Source organism: Nomascus leucogenys, chromosome 19 (assembly GCF_006542625.1).
Source record: "Nomascus leucogenys isolate Asia chromosome 19, Asia_NLE_v1, whole genome shotgun sequence".
In the NCBI taxonomy this organism is placed as follows: Eukaryota; Metazoa; Chordata; class Mammalia; order Primates; family Hylobatidae; genus Nomascus; species Nomascus leucogenys.
The window spans coordinates 38,265,716-38,285,059 of record NC_044399.1 but is presented as its reverse complement, the minus strand read 5'-3'; the positions used below and the strand labels follow the sequence as shown (position 1 = coordinate 38,285,059).

At 45.1% G+C, this 19,344-nt stretch overlaps 2 pseudogenes; both read right to left on the bottom strand.

Moving 5' to 3' along the window:
- Positions 1-1,041: 1,041 nt before the first annotated feature.
- LOC100591590 lies at positions 1,042-19,078 on the bottom strand (annotated as a pseudogene).
- On the bottom strand, positions 10,413-11,229 carry LOC105739087 (annotated as a pseudogene).
- Positions 19,079-19,344: the final 266 nt, after the last annotated feature.

Below are 19,344 nucleotides of genomic sequence, written 5' to 3'. Positions count from 1 at the left end.
CCTCCCAAGTAGCTAGGACTACAGGTCCCCACCACCATACCCAGCTGATTTTTGTATTTTTAGTAGAGATGGGGTTTCACTTTGTTGGCCAGGCTGGTCTCGAACTCCTGACCTCAAGTGATCTGCCCACCTCGGCCTCCCAAAGTGCTGGGATTATAGGTGTGAGCCACTGTGCCCAGCCCAAGCTGTGTTCTTGTCTGGGACTCCCCTATAGTGTTGGAGTGAAGGCTCAAAGTTGGTTTGTCTAACTAAAGGCTTCATCCTTGATTATGACCTCTGACATCTGGAGGGTGCCAGAATTCCCTAGGCTGCCCTTGGGGGGCCTAGGGAACCTCATCTCTACAAAAAAAAATATAATAATTAACCGGGCATGGTGGTGTGCACCTGTGATCTTCCTCTGCAGTACAAACTCTTATCCCTGCCTACTGGCCAATTGGCCTGTAACATGCACCCTGGTGTTTCAATCTCCAAACATTAACATTTTGCCTAACAAACAAACTATTCAGGTTCCTTTAGTAATCCCTATTTCCTCCTTCTCCACACACACCAGGCAGGCTGTACACTTCATTCTCTTTAGCAGGGGCAAAACATCTCTGCTACACTCGGCACCAGGATAGCTAGTTGGCCCTTTCTTAGGACCCCAAATTTTCCTCCTCATAATACTAACAATTGGCCCATGTGTACTCACCTTCCTATCCCACTTTCTCTGCCAAAGGCTGAACTCCCTTGTCCAGGCAACCACCCAGAAACACATTAATACCATCATTCTCTTCTGCCAAGTCCAATATCAGTGCCTCAAGGAAAACAGCTCTGGGTAGGGTGTGCTGGCTCACGCCTGTAATCCCAGCACTTTGGGATGCCGAGGCGGGCAGATCACCTGAGGTCAGGAGTTCAAGACCAGCCTGGCCAACATGGTGAAACCCTGTATCTACTAAAAATACAAAAATTTGCCAGGCGTGGTGGTAGGCGCCTACAGGCTGGAGGCTGGAGAATCGCTTGAACCCAGGAGGCGGACGTTGCAGTGAGCTGAGATTGTGTCATTACACTCCAGCCTGGGCAACAAGGGCAAGACTCCATCTAAAAAAAGAAAAAAAGAAAGAAAAGAAAACAACTGTGAAGTCAAACACCCACTGCTTCAAAACCCAAACCTGAGTACAGCGCCCTATTCAGCAAGAAGCAGCCAGACAATCAACAATGCCCCTGTGCATTTTAAAGTAAAAGGCAAGAATGTTAGTCCAAATTGCACCATGTTGTAAGCTCCCTGCTATTTTGCAGATCTTGGTCAAAATGAAACATTTCACAGGGGTTTGGGACATGAGAGACATCCTGCCTAACCACCTGACCACAAGGTGGACAAAGGCCCAACTAAAGAAACATCCCTATCATGTCTTGCTGGACAAAGATCCAAGGAACACCATGATGACATCCTGCTGGAACAAGGGCCAGAACAGCCGCATCATGGGAACGAACATCTTATCAATATCCTGCAGGGCAGCAAGCCATACTGCCCAGACCACTCCCACCGATACCTACAAATTGCCCCAGCCTGTAAGCAGTGGTGGGCTCTGGCATTAGGCTGGTCTTCTGTAGGTTTTATGCTGGATGTAAAGCCTGCGTTTGCTGTTAAGCTGCCCTCTTTCTGTGTCTTTCTTTAGCCCTCACCTTCCCTTCAAAACCTAACAGCAGTAACATATAGTACAGGTTTGTAGCCTAGGAGCCGTAGGCCATACCACACAGCGTAGGTGTGCTGTGGGCTATACCACCCGGGTTTGTGTAAGTATACACTATGATGTTAGCATGAGGTGACATCACCTAATGACACATTTCTCAAGCTCCTCCTCATATGGCAAGCAACACATGACTGCATATGAAAGCTCTTAAATAGGGATTAAGTTTCTAAATCTCTAAAAGAAAAGACAGTCATTATTTACTTCTTGAGACAAATTATGTCATTTGTGGACTTTAGGGAAGCTAATGTCTTAAAAGATTAATTAGGTTAGAAAAATATATAATTCATAATTTGATTTTAGAAAGTTTGTCAAATATAAAAGGTTTAAAACACTTGATGTTACAAAACAGGATCACAGGTCGTTGTAAAGTCATTTATTTAATCAAAGTGATAACTCAAGGATTTTTTAAATACCCACAAAAACTGGCCAGGTGTGGTGGCTCATGCTTGTAATCCTAGCACTTTGGGAGCCTGAGGCGGGTGGATAACCTGAGGTCAGGAGTTCAAGACCAGCCTGGCCAACATGGTAAAACACCATCTCTACTAAAAATACAAAAATTAGCTGGGCGTGGTGGCTGGTGCCAGTAATCCCAGGTACTCAGGAAGCTGAGGCAGGAGAATCACTTGAATCCAGGAGGCGAAGGTTGCAGTGAGCCAAGATTGTGCCATTGCACTCCAACCTGGGTGACGAGAGCAAAACTCAGTCTCAAAAAAAAAGGCAAAAACTTTCATTCTCTGAGGAGACAATTTTCTAAACAAAATGCCCTAATAAAAACAGCATGAAGCCAATTACATTTGTTTTTAAAATTTTGTAAACAATCTATACAATTTCATCTTGATTATAAAATATAACTTCCATAAGCCTTTTATAATCTTTGTAACCTTTATTAATGAGTTGGTTAATGCTTCTAGAAAACCTTGTTAATCTGACACAGGGGTCTATATACTGGTTTTGCATCAGTGTGCCTTTGACATTAATAATTAATTCACAGAGAAACTGAACTTATTTTATCTTTCAAAATTGGCCCTTACAATCTTACACACCCACCTCTTCTGCCTCAGGAACTGACTGAGACTTTGATGAGACTTTGATTCCATTCCTGAACACAGATTCAGCTGGAGAGCTGCCCCTGGAGCCAGAGCAGTTCACTGCTGCACACCAGGATCTGAATGACAAGCTGACTCAGCAAGAAAGGCTCCCAGAGGTGGTTCCAATGCTAGACTGGGACCAGAACCAGGCCCTAGCTTGGCCTCTTCAAAAGTAAGTTTCAAACTGTAGATCAAGATCAGGCTGCAGATCATCAGGCATATGAAATACTTGTTCCACCTCTAGACAGTCAGAATTCAAAAGCAACCAAGTTCATTGTGTTGATGAAAAGAGTCAAACTCTGTAAAATATTTGAAGAGGTTTATTCTGAGCCACATCTCAGCAACCAAGGCCAGTGACACAGCCCACAGGAGGTCCTAAGAACATGTGCCCAAGGTGGTCGGGATACAGCTTGGTTTTATATATTTTAGGAAGGCATGAGACATCAATCAAATACATTTAAGAAACACAATGGTTTGGTTCAGAAAGGTGGGACAACTCAAAGTGGGGGCTTCCAGGCTATAGGAAGAGTGCCTGGCTCTTAGTTGATTCTCTCCTGGATCTGGAAAGAAAGGAAGGAAAACAAAGGGGGCAAGGGGATTCTCTATAGCATGTGGATTTTTCCCACAAGAGACTTTGCAGGACAATTTCAAGGTATGGCAAGGAAATATATTTTGGGTTACATATTTTTTCCTTGCCTCGTAATGTTATGCCAGAGTCAGATTGAAAAGTAAGTCATGATATATAGGGTCAAATAAAACCCATCTGATGAGAATTTATGGTTTGTAGGGCATGACTCCCTTAGACCCCTTAGGTAGGAATTTGGGCAACATAAAAACTCAGAGCTTAGTCCTCAATTGTTTTGCCCAAGAACCTGAAGAAAGATCTAGCTCAGCACTGGAGGCTTGCTAAAGTTGTTGGAACTCCACAGATTTATATCAAAACCTCAGCATCAGAAACAAATTTTGCAGGCTGTTTAGATTCAAGTATAGGTATGAGTGACCATGGCTCATGACACAGCCTTCAGGGGGTCCTGAGAACATGTGTCTGAAAGATTCTCCCCAGGGCCTGTAATCCCAGCTACTTGGGAGGCTGAGGCAGGAGAATTGCTTGAACCCGGGAGGTGGAGGTTGCAGTGAGCCGAGATCGCGCCATTGCACTGCAGCTTGGGTGACAGAGCGAGACTGTCTCAGAAAAGCGAAAACAAATAGACTATATATATTTTTGTAGAAAAGGGGTTTCTCTATGTAGCCCACGTTGGCCTCAAATTACTGGCCTCTAGCTATCCTCCCACCTTGGCACTGGTTTTGCAGTGGGAGGTTTTGCAGTGGGAGAAAGGGCATTTGTTTTCAGGGTGCCAAGCAAGGAGGACTAGGCAGCTAACAATCAAAATCCCCCTCTGAATGGGAGCAATAATCGTATCTCTTACAGCTGAAATCAGGAATGAAATGGTTTATGGAAAACCAGCAGTGGCTGACAGTCCTAAATGTTAAGTATGTATATATATTTTTTCCCTGACTTTAAAATGCTTCACTTTCATTAGGCTACACAGGTCCAGACTGATGGCTTATTTTTCAAAAAACTCTGTCACTTCATTGGTTCTAACAGTACAAAGCTCCATAATTTTAGAAACTGAACGACTCTGCAATGTAGAAAGGCTATACCTTATTCAGATAGAGCACAGTCACATGCTGGCTTGTCTGTGGCACATCAAGATCATTCCAAGAATGTAAGCACCAAGAGAGAATAAGAGGAAAATCCAGGCTTTATCCCTATTGAATTATTTATCCCACTATTAGAATATTAGTGAGGTAGGTAGTGGCCACACTGTGATGGCAAATTGAGCTTCAGTCACAAACACACCTTGTTGCTCCCCCCAGTCTACTGACATCAGCTTCCTTTACACAGCAGTGAATGCACAAAGGTTTGGACAGTTGAGGGCACTGTCATCACGTTTTGGTATGTACTGGAATCCTGGCAGCTTCTTCTCCGATTCAGAGAGGCATAAACATTAAAGAGGAAAAGAACAACTCGGGTCTCTCCTTTGGGGTGATTTAGGGTGGCTGTTTAAATTTGTAATGGTTGAAAAGTCTTGAGAAACTCTTACACTTTTCTTCTCTCAGCTGCAGCTTATTCTTCTCACCTGTGTAACAAGCTGTATTCTCTTCTCGCAGAAGCTTAGCATTTCTTCCTCTGCCCCATAACATTTTTCAATACTTACATTTATTAGGTGCCGTTTATATTCTAGGCATACTTATACAAGTGAGATGTGGCTGACTGCCACTGCTGCTACTTGAGACCGTCATTACAGCAGTTACCACTGTTATTGCTTGAGACTGTCATTACAGCAGTGACTGTTACTGCCTGAGACCACCATTACAAGACTGAATGAAGGGAGGAATGTAGAAATGAAAACTTAAAAGAAACTATTTTAAGGAAAGGCTACTTAAGACAAAAACTATTTTAAGGAAAGTCTAGCATAGGGAAGGAGAGCTCCCTGCTTCTAGTGAGCAAAGGCATCCCCTGAGCTTCTACAGCCCTTTGTATTTATTGGGTAACAAGAGCAAGGAGGAGGAGGTAATGATTGGTCAGCTGCTTGAGCACAGGTTTGTATTGTTACTGACAGGCTTCAATTATGCCTAATCATAAGAAACATTTGTGTGGCCTCTGACATCTCCTTTTTGTTTTTAAATTAATAGAGCAAGGCAATTGCAGGCTGTGCAGCCCTTAATTACCAGTTGATGATCCCGCTTCATTTTTCTTAGCCCTTACTCAAAATGGAGTTGCTCTGGTTTGAATGCTTCTTACATATGTCCCCCTCCCCTCCTCCAAGAGGACCCTTAATCCTAAGGGTTGCAGAGGGAAGAATATACATCTTCTGCAACTTCTTCATGCTGAATAGGGGTGATGATATTTCTGCCTATTAGGGTCTTTTGTATTCAGGGTAGAGAGGAGCTCAGTCAGAAAGCACTGGTCCATTAAGCATCGATTGTACCTCTGAGTTCCAGAAAAAGGTGAAACCCTGGCACTCCAGCAGTTTCTCAGCTTCCTGTATGGTTTTCTTGATCTGTCCCCATATTATGGGGGTTGATGTCAGCGTGACTCTGGTCGGTCCTTGTTCCATCTTCACATTCAAATTCAACGGGCTCATGGCTTGTACTGGGGGAACCAGGTCCATGGTTGGGATACATCTGTCCCTCCAGTCTCCCAATCCATGGTCGTAGACACCTTGAGGGCACCCACATGGTTTGTTCATCTTCTGTAAAGACCCAATCATACCCTCAACCCCACATCAGTAAATCTAGCAAAACAGAAGCAAAAAACTTTTGGGACTGTAGCCGGGAGGCATGCCATTGCTGAAGCATTTGTTCTACAAGCTGCAACTCAGCTTCTGCCTCTTTGGTTAATTACTGCGGGGTAAAACTTTCCACTGATAACAACAGGCTCTTTCTGATTAACAGAAGGCACAGAGAAAGCAAATCGAGGCTTATCCTTTTTGTACAACAGTATAGCAAAAAGCAATCCTTAAACCTTCAATTTGCACTGTACAGGTGGGGCCACTAGATGCTATGGGTTGTGGTAGATAAATCTCCTAGTTGCACTTCCAAATCCCTGACATCCTTGCTTCTTCTTACGTAGAGAAGGGTACAATTTACAGCGAATAAGCAACAGTTGAGCAACATATTCTCCCAGCTCAAAAACCCAAAGATCTTGTGACATTACCACTGCCTGAATTTCTCCTTCACAATCAGAATCAACAACTCCCGGACCTGTAAGTTAAGACAGCTTTTACAAAAATCAATCCCATGTATGTTGTTGGCAGAGTCCCCAAATACCAATGGGAATCTTACTGAGTTTATTTCTTTCAATTAACATAATTTGTTCTCTAGCTAGGAGAGCTAATGCTGCATTTCCAGGTGTTCCTGAGGAGAGGGAGTCAATGTGCCTCTGGAAACCCACCCCTGAAACGGAGTTGTGGCCTGGACAGGAAATGCCCTCATAGTTTGAGGTGCCCAGGTCCAGACCGTCTTTTCACTTCCTGATGGGGGGGTGCCATTTTGATGAAATTTTGAGTGACATGGATTAGCCCAATGATCTCCTTTATTACAATGAGGGCAAAGTCCTGGCATTTTTTCTGTTGGGGTTGGGGGGAAGCTGCATTATAAAATCCCTTCATCCCAGAGGTCTGGTGGTGTTCTTTTTTGAAAGGTCCAATTTTTCTTCACTTATAACACTTTCCCACCTTAGGGCTTGACCCTTGGCTTCCTTTAAATCTGTCAGCTACCAAATTAGCCATTGCCTGAGTCAATACTGCAGAGCAATGAAGCTCGGTGCCCACATCTTGACAAGCTCCAAGAAAACCTCCCAAGTCCTCTGCACAGCTCACAGGTGCCAGTGCACGTTTACAATCCATGAAAGCCAAAGCTGAAGTTAGCCTTTCTGTAGCCACAAAAGATGGTACAAGTCAATTTTCTTTTTTTTTTTTTTTTTTTTTTTTGAGACGGAGTCTCGCTCTGTCGCCCAGGCTGGAGTGCAGTGGCGCAATCTCGGCTCACTGCAAGCTCCGCCTCCAGGGTTCATGCCATTCTCCTGCCTCAGCCTCTCTGAGTAGCTGGGACTACAGGCGCCCGCCACCACGCCTGGCTAATTTTTTGTATTTTTAGTAGAGACGGGGTTTCACTATGGTCTCGATCTCCTGACCTCGTGATCTGCCCGCCTCGGCCTCCCAAAGTGCTGGGATTACAAGCGTGAGCCACCGCGTCTGGCACAAGTCAATTTTCATCCTCCCTCTCCTATTCACCACTTTTGATTGGTGCTGTAGGTGGGGCAAAAATTCTCTCAAACCCTGAAATAAAAGATGGTACGTACCAAACTCCAAACAAAAAAGGGAAAATAACCACATTCTTCCTCATGTTATCCTGATTCAAAAATTTCCCATTCTTTGTCCCTCTAGGGCACTGACCAGTACCTTTTTAGAGCACTGATCTTATGTTGCTGCTGGCAGACTTCTCGTTCATCTGGCTTTTAGTTTTTTTTTCCTCTGGGCTTTAGAGTTTTTGTTTGTTTTTTTGTTTGTTTGTTTTGCTCCAGCAGACCTTCTTCATTCAAGTCCCTACAGGACCCTATCTGTCCCTGCAAATCTCTGCTAGTCTTTGCTAGTCTCTACTAGTCTCTACTTTTGTACCTCTTTAGGGCGCTGACCTTATATTGCTAGTATTTGCTAGTCTTTATCTATCCCTATCTGTCCCTATGGTACCTGTTAGTTTCTTCAAGTTCCTGCAAGTCCCTGTCTTTCCCTACTAATCTCTACCTTCTCATCTTATCTCTACCTACTCATCTCTACCTATCTCTATTTGTCTCTATCTCTATTTATCCCTGCAGGCTTCTTCAGGTCCCTTCGGGTCTCTTCAGGTCTCTTTTTTTCCCTGATGTCCCTGTTCAGGCGCCACTTGTGGCCGACTGCCACTGCTACTACTTGAGACCGTCATTACAGAAGTTACTACTGTTACTGCTTGAGACCATCATTATAGCAGTTACTACTGTTAACTGCTTGAGACCATCATTACAGCAGTTACTCTTACTGCCTGAGACTGTCATTACGAGACTGAATGAAGGGACGAATGTAGAAATGAAAACTTAAGACAAAATAAACTGTTTTCAGGAAAGGCGAGCATGGGGAAGAAGAAGAGGGCTCCCTGCTTCTAGTGAGCAAAGGCAGCCCCTGAGCTTCTACAGCCCTTTGTATTTATTGGGTAACAAGAGGAAGGAGGAGGAGGTAATAAGTAGTCAGCTGCTTAACTGATCACAGCTTCCTATTGTTACTGACAGGCTTCAATCATGCCTATTCATAAGAAACATTTGTGTGGCCTCCAACAAGACAACATGCCCAAAGTTCTTAAAGTAGTGTTTGGCATATGGTAAATGCTCAATACATGCTACTTCCTATGAGATCTCATTTTCATTTTTCCAACAACTCTTGTGATGTAGATATTATTATCATCCCTATTTTGTAGATGAGGAAGTTGAAACTTAGAGACACTGGGTAATTTGCTTAGGTTCACATGGCTAATAAGTGGCAAAACCACTTACAAGCTTTGCAAGTAATTTTCTATGCAGCTCTTCATTCCCCTGTAATAGGAGCTGAATGATGACAATTTGGCTTTGTGTGCATTGTATCTTGCTTTCTAACTCGAATAGGACCTTTAGAGCAGAGAGCTCCATTTCCTTCTGAGAACCCCACACTTCCAGAACTCCTGGCTTTACCACCTCTGGGCATCCCAGGGGTTTATGCTCACTGGCCAGTACAGATGTGACATCATGATGGCTGAGCACCAGCACTGTGTCCAGCCCCCTGCTAGATGCTGTACACATTGTCTTTCATTTATTTCTCAAATGCCCTTGTGCTGTAAATGCTACTCAGAAAGGGTCACATTCATTATTCAAGTCACTTCACCAGAAAGTGACAGAGCCAGAATTTAAACCCAGGTCTGCCTGATTCCAGGCCCCTTGCTTCTTCCATTGTTCCTCAATACCAGGGAGTCTTCTTCAAGGTTATTCTCAGGGCTTTAAGATATAGGCTCACCATTTCAGATTCTCTAGACTTTGCCCCTGTAAAAGGGTTTATGTGATGCAGTCAGACGTCTTGTATTGAGGAGCTTCATGTGGACAGATGTGTTCTCGTGGCTCATGGACATATGTAGATGAATAAAGCAAAGGGGTTACTCCCTCCTCAAGTACATCACACATATTGGATGAGGGTCTAGGTCACTCTGCTTATTTCTTTGACTACCTTCTTCCAAGGAACCAGTTTTCTCTGCCTGCCTTTGGATTCTAGCATAGTTCGTTTTGGAGTTTGTCATTTAAATATATTTTCACGGCCTGCTTTGGCCTTTTTTCAGCTAAAGCTGTTAAGATTTCAGTACATTTAGGACAGTGATGACATGCTCCAGTCCTGTCATCCTGTCTTCTAGTTAATAGAAAGGAAACATAGTCCATCTGTCTGGACATGTATAGAAGAATTTGGAGGAAAAAAAAGGTTAGAAATGTTCCCTTATTTTGTGAGCTACCTTTATTCCATCCCATTGTTCTACAGCAAAAGGCTTCTACAAAAGTAGTGGGTTTTCCTCTTCTAATAAGGGATATTTTTAAAAATAATTTAGAGCAATACTTCTTAAACTTTGAGACAGTCTTTGAGGCTAACAAAAAGCTTGCCACATTTTACTCCCATAAAGATATCAAAAAGGTGATGGACTGGGAGTCAGCACACCTTAATCTATAAAATGAAGGACTTGAACCAGAAATGGAAATGATCATCTAGTGCAGTGTCTACTGTGAATCTAGAAACACTTGAGGCCAGGCATGGTGGCTCATGCCTGTAATCCCACCACTTTAGGAGGCCAAGGCAGGCACAGGTCACTTGAGCCCCAGGAGTTCAAGATCAACCTGGGCAACAAAGCAAGACCCCCATCTCTACAAAAACTCTCTCTCTCTCTCTCTCTCTCTCTCTATATATATATATATATATATATATATATATAAAAATTAATAAAAAAATTCATATCATTTGGTTTGTGGAAAAGAGTTGCTGTAGAATCCTCAAACTTGAGCTGTTGAGTCAGTTCCCTCTTGTGCAGTTAAGGCCTTATTTTGAGCATAACTTTCAGACTGCACCTATAAATCCTGAGTAGTTTCTAGTTCAGTTTATAGACCTGTGACTTCAGTCAGGTTTTGATGCTGAGTTAGAACTTGGTCTGGACAAGGAGCTGTAGTCTTCTCCAGGGCTGTAGAATGTCCAATCTCTGTAGTGGGTTCTGGAGTGATGGCGAACCCCAGGTCTGGAGGCTGAGTTGAGGTCTCCTCCATGGTTGGGGACGGTTTAACCTCTAGTAGGCTCTGTAGTTATGGTAAGGGATTGAATTGTGACTTGAGTCAGGCTTGAATGCTGAGCCTGACCTTTGTCTGGAGGTGGAAATGTCACCTCACGGCGTTTTGGAGCAGGAGCTGTAGTCATCAGGGCTGTAGGAGATTCAACCTTTGTAGTGGATTCAGGAGTGATGGTAAGCCCCAGATCTAAAGGTTGAATTGTGCATTGAGTCTGACCCTTGTCTGAAGGTGGAAGTGTCACCTCAGGATGTTTTGGAGGAGAAAATGTAGTCGTCAGAGCTGTAGAAGGTTCAACCTCTGTAGTGGATTCTGGAGTGATGGTAAGCTCCCAATCCAAAGGTTGAACTGTGGCTTGAGTCAGGTTTGAATGCTGAGTCTGAACATGGCCTGGATGTGGAAATGTCACCTTAGGGTGGTTTGGAGGAACTATAGTCGTCTTCAGGGGTGTAGGATGTTCAACCTCTGTACTGGATTCTGGACTTATGGTAAGTCCCAGGTGCAAAGGTTGAACTGTAATGCTGGGTGACATTGAATGCTGAGCTTGATCCTGACCTGATGTTGCAACTGTTACCTCTTGATATACTGGAAGTTGGGGTACAACTTTCTTAGGAGGCTGAGTTGGGGTCTCCTGCATGGTTGAAGAAAGTTCAATGTCTGTCATGGATTCTGGAGTGATGGTAAGCCCCAGATCCAAAGGTTGAACTGTGAAACTGGCTAATATTGAGTGCTGAGCTTGATCCTGACCTTGTGTTGGAACCTCATAGTGAGCTGGATGTTGAGCTGCAATCTCCTTAGGTGGCTATGGAAGCTGAGCTGGGACCATCTGCTGGCTTGAAAGTTCTATCTCTTTAGGGGGCTCTGGAACCTGAACTGTGGCCTCCTGCTGGGTTGGAGAAGGTTCTGCCTCCATAGGGGGCTCTGGAATCTGAGCTAGAGCCTCCTGCTGAGTTAGATATGGTCCGACCTCCTGAGGGAACCCTGGAGGCAAAGATGGGGCCATCTGCTGGGTCAGAGAGGGTTCTATCACCATAGGGGGCTCTGAAGACTGAGCAGGGCCTTCCTGCTAGGCTGGAGAGGATTCTACCTCTTTAGTTGGCTCTAAAAGCTGAGTTGGGGGCTGCTGTAGGACTGAAGATGGTTCGACCTTCTTAGGTGGCTCTGATGGCTGAGCTGATATCTCCTGCTATGGTGGAGGACTGACCTTTTCAGTGGACTTTGGAGGATGACCTGAGGCTTCCTGCTGGGTTGCAGATGGTTCAACCTCCTTAGGGGCCTCTGGTGACTCAGCTTGGAACTCTTGCTGGACTGGAGAAAGTTCTACCTTCTTAGGGGGACCTGGAGTCTGAGCTGTGGCCTCTTACTGGACTGGAGGTTCAATCTTTTCAGGAGAGTGCAGAGGTGGGGAAGGGAGATCAGGCTGGGCTAGAGAAAAGTCAGCCTGTTCAGTGGGAATAGGAGGGTTGTCCTGCTGGACTGGAGAAGATTCAACCTCCATAGTGACTGCTGAAGGTATGGGAAGCTCCATATCCACATTTTTAACTGTGGTATTAGGCAAAGTTGAATTACTTCTGAATATTGAAGACAGATCTAGAGGTGAAAATATCATTCCATCATTCAATGAACTTTCAAAGTCTGAAGAGAGCTCAGTTGGAGGCTGAGTTGTGGGCTCTTGATGGACTGGAGGAAGTTCATCATTTTCAGGGGTATTTAGCTGCTGAATTATAATCTCTTGCTGGTCTTTCAAATGTTGAAACTGCTCAGGGGACACAAAGGGCTGAGCTGGGGCCCCCTGTTGGGTTAAAATGTCAACCTGATTAGTGAAATCTGAAGTCATGGTAACCATGTGATCCACAGGTTTAACAGTGACATTGTACAATGTTGGAGGCTGAACTTGACCATGACTTAGAGGAGAAACTGTTACCTCATGATGCTCTGGAGATTGAGCTACAACTTCATTAAGGAGCTCTGGAGTCTGAGCTGGGGCCTCCTGCTGGGTTAGAGAAGACTCAACCTCCTCAGGGGTCTGTGGATGCTCAGCCTCCTGCTAGGTTGCAGAGGGATTCTGATCCTTAATAGGTTCTGGAGACTGAACTGAAGTCTCCTGTTGAACTGGTAAAGGCCCAGCCTCTTCCAATGACTCCGAAGGCAGAGGTGGGCCCCCATGCTGGGTGGCAGAAGGTTCTACATCATTAACTGGCCCTGAGAGCTGAGCTGTACCCTCTTGGTAGACTGGAGAAGTTCCCGCCTCTGCAGTAGGCTATGTTTCTATGGTAAGCTGCATATCTGGAGGCTTAACAGTGACATTGGGCAAATCGGAATGCTGAGCTTGATGGTGACCTGGAGGTGAAACTGTGACTTCATAATGTTCTGGAGGCTGAGCTGGGGTCTCCTTCTTGGCTGGAGAAGATTCAACCTTCCCAGAAGGCTGGAGAAGATTCAACCCCCCAGAAGACTCAGAGGGCTAAGCTGGCTGTTCCTGCTCACTGCGGGAAGGGTCAGCCTCCACAGGAGGACCTGGAGGCTCAGTTGTGGCCTCCTCTTGGGTTGCAGAAGGTTCCATCTCCTCTGGAGACTGGGTTGGGGCCTCCTGCTGGGCTGGAGAAGATTCAGTCTCCTTGGCAGACTCTGAAGTTATGGCAATATCCACATCCGCAGGTTTAACTGTAACACTGGGCAAGTTATAATGAGCTTGATCCTCGCCTGGAGGTTGAACTGTCACCTCATGATTCAGTGGAGTTTGAGCTGCACCCCCCATAGACTCTGGAGGCTGAGCTGGGGCCTCCTGCTGGGTCTGAGAAGGTTCAACTCCCCTAGGAAGCTCACAAGGCTGAGCTGGCTGCTCCTGCTCACTAGGGGAAGGTTCAACCTCCACAGGAGGACCTGGAGGTTCAGCTGGAGTCCCTTGCTGAGTTGCAGAAGGTTTCATCTCCTCAGGGAATTCTGTTGTCTGAGCTGGGGCCTTTAATTGGGCTGAGGAAGAGTTGACCTCCTTGGGGTGCTCTGGAGGCTGAGAGGCAGCCTGTTCCTGGCTTGACATTGGGCAAGTGTGAGTGCTGAGCTTCACTCCAACTTTTAAATGGGACATTTACCTCATGATGTATTGATGGCTGAGCTACAATCTCTTCAGAGGGAGGTAGCTGCTGTGCTGGGGACTCCTGCTCTGTTGAAAAAGAGTGACCCCCTCAAGGGACTGTGAAGGCAGAGCTGGGGACTCCTGCTGGGTTAAAGAAGGTTCTACCTCCTCAGGGAGCTGTGGAAGCTGTGCTGGGGCTTCTTGCTGGAGCTAAGAGGACTGGATCTCTTCAAGGGTCTCTGGGTTTTGAGTTTCAGGCTCTAGAAGGAATTGAGAAAGTCCAGCTTGCTCAGGGGACCCTCAGGCTCATCTGAGTTCACCTGGACTTCTTCTGAAGGCAAGCTGCCCGGATACAGTTGATGACTAAGCTCTGATTTTTTATCTTGCCCAAATTCCTACCTAAGGGGTCTAGGGAGTCATGCCCTACAAACCATAAATTCTCACCAGATGGGTTTTATTTGACCTATATATCATGACTTACTTTCCAATCTAATTCTGGCACAAGGAAAAAATATTTAACCCACTATATATTTCCTTGCCATACCTTGAAATTGCCCTGCCGAGTCTCGAGTGGAAAAAATCCACATTCTATAGAGAATCAATACCCTTTCCCCTTTGTTTTCCTTCCTTTTTTTCCAGATCCAGGAGAGAATAAACTAAAAGCCAGGCACCCTTTTAGGTCCAATAAGAAACATTTTATAACCTGCTTTCCCCCTGAACTCTGCTGAGAGATTCCTCTGCACAACAAAACATGGTGTCCACAATCCTTTATCTTAACCTGAACATTCCTTTCCAGTGATCCCAGGTCTTCAGATAAACTCAACCGATTGTCAACCAGAAAATATTTAAATTTAACTATAGCCTGGAAACCCCCACTTTGAGTTGTCCCGCCTTTCTGAACCAAACCATTGTATTTCTTACGTGTATTTGATTGATGCCTCATGCCTCCCTAAAATATATAAAGCCAAGCTGTACCCCAACCACCTTGGGCACTGTAAGGCTCTTGTGTTGGTTTGAACCCTGAGAGCACACCAACAAACATGCAGCTAATGCTCATTGCATCAAAAGATGCTAGTGTTTGAAAGACTCAATTAGAGACTTCTCTTCAGTAATTTGCCAAGCACTTACAGAATTCCATTTATATACAAATCTTTCTTACCCTCCTATCTGAAAAGATATGGCTGATGGTCCATTCTCTCTCAGAAAAATGTATTATAGCTCCAGATGGTAGAATGACCAGGAAGAAATTTCATCTTGCAAGTCAGTGTTTATTAAGAACCCACTGTATGCCCAGCATCACACCAGGCTGGCAAGAAACAAAATAATCCTGAGCGATCATCCTTGGCAGAAAAAAGACTTGAATCATAATTGTAACAATCTAAAATCCAAACATCATCTTTTAGTGTGTCTTATAGTTCATTAAATTTTTGAATTGTTAAACACTGTGACTTGGCCAGGCGTGGTGCCTCATGCCTATAATCCCAGTACTTTGGGAGGCCGAGGCGAGAAGATCACCTGAGGCCAGAAGCTCGAGACCAGCCTGGCCAACATGGGGAAATGCTGTCTCTACTAAAAATACAAAAATTATCCAGGCCTGGTGGCGGGCACCTGTAATCCCAGCTACTAGGGAGGCTGAGGCAGGAGAATCACTTGAACCAAGGAGGCAGAGGTTGCAGTGAGCTGAGATCGCACCATTGCACTCCAGCCTGGGTGACAGAGTGAGACTCTGTCTCAAAAAACAAAAACAAACAAACAAAAAAACATCGTGACTTGATTCTTACTCTGGAGAAGCAAAAAATACATAGGCACATTTTGAAACACTTGGGGAAATTTATTGCAAAGCAAGGATGAAGCATTGAGGATTAAACATCTGCAAAGGGGGAAATGATGTGAATTCTAATGACAAGCTTAGAAAGTTAACATCTCTGGAAAATAAACCTCTAAAAAAAACACACACACAAAAAGCCAAAGCACACTTCACTTGGTGGAATGTATTACACATGACACAGAAAAGGCCAGTATGTTCTACAGCCATGTTCAGGAAATGGTCTGGTTAAGACTAAAGGACAGGGACAATGGGTTCTGAGAAATCAAATGTGAAAACCAACACACTTTCAGATAGACTCAGGCAAGCAGTCCATCTAACCCTAAATATCTGTTAACAAATTCCTTCAAATCGCTGCTCCAACTAGGGACAAAAACATTTTAATGCACCTGGCACCGGAACCACACACAAACTTGGCACAATGGCAACTGCGCAGGCAGCTTTGAAATGCTGCCTTCTCTACAAATGGCCTAAATTCTAATCATCTGTCTCTATCTGATCAGAAAAACGTTTCCACCATGTGAATTTCCACCTTTCTGTCTCAGACCAGTCCAACCAGATTACTTTCACCTCTGCCTATTCCCCTTCAATTTAACTGCTTCTTCTTCAGGTTTTTGTGTTAGAAAAAGAGATTCTTCTGTCTAGGTCTAGTCTCTGTGGCAGTGCACAAAGTCCCTGTCATTTCTGGTTGGTTTGCTCCTCATCAATCTTTTTCAGATACCCCCTAAAAAAGATGACACTCAGAGATCTGAACTCCAGCCCCCACAATCTGTCAAGTGCAGGCCGACCCCCACCGCAAGCCTGACTTACGTTAGCAGTGAAGGTTCGAGACAGAAGCTCTTCTCGCTGTCTCTCCTGCTGCTCCCTTGCATAGCACTGGTGCTGGAAGTTTCTGAGAGCAGTCTGCAGTTGATGGACATCATACTTTAACTGCTCAACCTGACTGGAATTGATGGAGAGAGAGATTAAATTTAACTCAGGGCAGCAGAGTCTGAGGGGGCCAGGCTTTGTACTGACAAAAGACAGCATTTCCTTACTTCTCCCTACACCACCCCCATACTATCTCCCACCCACCATGAAATCTGATTTTGATCAATGATGCTGAAAGTAAAGAAGTAGCCTGTGGTTAAAATGAGATAGTAGCACATGAGATTCTGGCAGCTTGACTTCAGAATCTTCTGCTCTCTGATTCTGAATGCATGACAGGGAACAGGGGACAGGAAGCAGGTTCGCTGAACTCTTCATTCTCCTGGAGGAAGCCCAAGGGCATCTTAGAGGTAAAGCATCCAAGAAGCTTCATAAAATTTTCGGAAACAGGCGCTGGGGGTGGAGGTGGCAAGGGCGGTTTCATTTTAATTTCATGGTGGAGTATCAAACATTAGATCAGTATTTCATTACAGATGGACTGATTGAAGTGATTTTTCTTTTCAACAAAGAAGAACCCAGCAGCAACCAAAGAGCCGTACAAAGCTCCATGGCAGCATCAGGCTGCAGGTGGCCATGGGTCTTGTCAGAGAAACAGAACTGGAGGCAAAATTTCAAAATGACACAAAGAGGTAAGGGGTCACAAGGCTTCTAAGCCACAAACCTCACAGGCTATTTATTTTGAGAGGGCATCATCCAGATAGAATTGCACCCATTGGGGGGAATTTTTCTTTGCCTACAGTCTTAGTTTTTCAACAGGTACGTGGGCTTTCAAAATATTCTATCATCTCCCCGCTGGGAGAAAAGCCTCTCTTAATGGGCCTGGGGTATCAGAGCCATGTCAGAGGTCAGCACTCACAGTTTGGCATTCTGCCTTTTGTTAGGGGGCTCCTTGCTGGACAAAATCTCCAGACTTCTAGACAGCTGAATATCTTGCCTGGTCTATGCTTGCTTGGATTTTTTTTTCTACTACTGCACAAAAGAGAAAAAAGAATAATTGCTGGAAAAGAGATAGTGAACTTACAATGATAAATCAAAGATTGTTTTCAATATCCAATAAACTAGAAAATACACATTTCAAAAGGAGAAAAATGTATATACTAATAAATAGAAAATTCAAGTTATGCTATAAATGTTGTTTTGAAAAAAGTACACATATATAGCTGTTAATGCCATAACAATGCCAATATTTTTTCTTTTATTTTTAACCTCTGAACTTTTTATTGGCCTCCTGCTCCCCAAAGGGTCCCCTGCTTCTGCTGGCTTAATGTATCAGAATTTTGGCATCGTTGGTCTCAGACACCACTTTGCCATCCAGTATCCAGCAGGTAGTGGTCTTTTGGATGGTTTGCATGGAGTTGCTGCTGTCCAGGGCATCACCAAGATTGAAAGATTGAAGTCCTCACTGTCTTCCAGCAGGCGGCGGTAGGTGGCGATCTCAGCCTCCAGCTTGACCTCGATGTTCAGCAGGGCCTCATACTCCTGGGCCTAGTGCTGCCCCTCTGCCCGGGTCTGTGCCAGCTCTGACTCCAAGTGCAGCAGGATCCCGTGGAGCTGCTCCATCCGCAGGGTGTAACAGGCCTCCACCTCCCTCATGCTGTTCTCCAAGCTGGCCTTCAGATTGCTCATGGAGTCCAGGTCGATCTTCAAGGACTGGACTGTATGTCTCAGCTCTGTGAGCGTCATCTCAGCAGCTCCAACCTCAGCAGGCTGCGTGGTGACCACTGTGGTGCTCTCCTCAATCTGCTGAGACCAGTACTTGCCCAGCTCCTCTCAGTTCTTCGGAGCCGGCTCATCATATTGGGCCCAATGTCTGCCATGATTTTGGCAAGGTTGTGAGATTTGGGGGCATCTACCTCCACAGTCAACCCAGAGCTGGCAGTCTGGGCTTATAGGCCCTTTACTTCCTCTTCATGGTTCTTCTTCATGAAGAGCAGCTCCTCCTTGAGAGCCTTGATCTCTGCTTCCAGCTGCAGCCAAGTGACATTGGTGTCATCAATGACCTTGCAGAGCCCATGGATGTTGCTCTCCACAGACTGGCACATGGCCAGCTCTGTCTCATACTTGACCCTAAAGTCATCACCAGCGAGACAGGCATTGTTGATCTGCAGAACAATGTGGGCATTGTCCACAGTATTTACAAATATCTGAGCCCTCAGGTTCTCGATGGTCTTGAAGTCATGGCTCCAGTCTCTGACCTGGGGTCCCTTCTTCTCCAGGTGCTCCTGGCTCTCCAGCTTCTGGTTCTTGATCTCCAGGTTCCTAACTCTGTCCAGGTAGGAGGCCAGGTGGTCGCTGAGGCTTTGCATGGTTTCCTTCTCATTCTGGATAACTCCCATTCCTGCCAGACCCCTGGCCATCACCACGGGCAGGCTTCTGGGCCCCATGCTGCCCTGGAAGCTGGTGAAGCAGGACATGGAGATCCAGGAACCAGAGCCCCTGACACCTGCATAGACACTGGCCACACTGCTGACCAGCAGGCACATAGCTGGGTGCCTGGACAGAGCCCAGGGACTGGTAGTTGGTGGAGAAGGTGGAGCAAGAGGTGAAGTTCATGCTGTCCGGGGAGGAGAGCAAGAGGACAGGACTCAGGTTTTGACGGCCAATTTTTTCTTAAAGCTGAAGGTAAATCTGTAGAAATAAATTTTCTACCTTTAGAAAATAAACATTTAAAGGTTGCCCAAATAAATACCTTAAGCTAAATTTTCTGATACAGTTCTCTTTTCCTTTGAGATTGTTCTCACATATGGATTACAAATACCTAGTAAGAAGACTGCAGATTAATTCCCTATAGTAATGAGGTTTGTTTGTTTGTTTTAAAA